At 44.2% G+C, this 1,486-nt stretch overlaps 1 protein-coding gene across 1 annotated transcript in view; it reads right to left on the bottom strand.

The window, feature by feature from the left end:
* The window catches only part of SENP7 (SUMO1/sentrin specific peptidase 7), a 210,737-nt gene that overhangs the window by 186,487 nt on the left and 22,764 nt on the right, over nucleotides 1–1,486 (bottom strand). The window lies entirely within an intron of this gene.

The following is a 1,486-nucleotide window of genomic DNA, read 5'->3' as shown; positions in this document are numbered from 1 at the left end:
AAAAAAAAAAAAAAAATGGTTTATAGGGTCAAGTGGTATGAGGGCTCACGCCTGTAACCCCAGTGCTTCAGGAGGCTGAGGTGGGAGGATCACCTAAGCAACATAGCAAAATTTTGTCTCTGCAAAAAAATTTTAGAAACTAGCTAAACATGGTGGCGCATGCCTGTAATCCTAGATACTCAGGAGGCTGAGGCTCAAGGGGGACAGCTTGAGCCCGGGAAGCTGAGGCTGCAATGAGCCATGAGTGTGCCAGTGCACTCCAGCCTGGGTGACAGAACAAGACCCTGTCCCAAAAAAAAAAATAAGTAAATAAATAATGGTTATTTTTCCTTATAACAAAATACATATATATATTTAAGATTACTTAAAAATTGTTATCCTAAAATGAATGCTGCAGTTATGGACTGAATTGTATTCCCCCAAAATTCATATGCTGAAGCCCCAACTCCTAATGTGACTGTATGCAGAGACAGAGCCTTAAAAGGGGTTGAATGAGGTCATGTGGGTGGAGTCCTATTCCAACAGGACTAACGTCCTTATAACAAGAAGAGACACTAGGGATACACGTGCCCAGAGAAAAAGCCATGTGAAGACACAGAGAGAAGACAGCCATCTGCAATCCAAGTAAAGAGGCCTCAGAAGTCAACCCTGCCAGCACCTTCATCTTGGACTTCCACATTCCAAGGCCAGGTACAATGGCTTATGCCTCTAATCCCAGCACTCTGGGAGACCAAAGTAGGAAGACTGCTTAAGGCCAGAAGTTCAAGACAAGCCTAGGCAAGATAGCAAGATCCCACCTCTACAAAAAAAAAAAAAAAATTGTAAGTAGCCAGGCACCTGCTTGTATTCCCAGCTACTCAGGAGGCTGGGCAGCAAGATCACTTGAGCCCAGGAATTCAAGGATTCAGTGAGCTATGATTGTGCCACTGCACTCCAGTGTGAGCAACACAGACCCTGTCTCTAAATAACCTAAATGCCCTTCCATGGTAGATTAGATAAAGAAAACATGGTACACATACACCATAGAATACTATGCAGCCATAAAAAAGAATGAGATCATGTCCTTTGCAGGGACACTGATGAAGCTGGAGACCATTATCCTCAGCAAACTAACACAAGAACAGAAAACCAAATACTGCATGTTCTCACTTATACGTGAGAGCTAAATGATCAGAACATGTGGACACATAGAGGGAACGATACACACTGGGGCCTTTCAGAGGTCAGAGGATGGGAGGAGGGAGAGGAGCAGGAAAAATAACTAATGGGTACTAGGCTTAATATCTGGGTGATGAAATAATCTGTACAACAAACCCCCATGACACAAGTTACCTATGGAACAAACTTGCACTTGTACCACTAAACTTAAAAGTTAAAAACCAAAACACAAAAGGCCGGGCGCGGTGGCTCAAGCCTGTAATCCCAGCACTTTGGGAGGCCGAGATGGGCGGATCACGAGGTCAGCAGATCGAGACCATCCTGGCTA

This window comes from Colobus angolensis, unplaced genomic scaffold (genome assembly GCF_000951035.1).
Source record: "Colobus angolensis palliatus isolate OR3802 unplaced genomic scaffold, Cang.pa_1.0 Scaffold393, whole genome shotgun sequence".
NCBI classification, from domain to species: domain Eukaryota; kingdom Metazoa; phylum Chordata; class Mammalia; order Primates; family Cercopithecidae; genus Colobus; species Colobus angolensis.
This window is presented reverse-complemented; position numbering and strand designations above follow the sequence as displayed.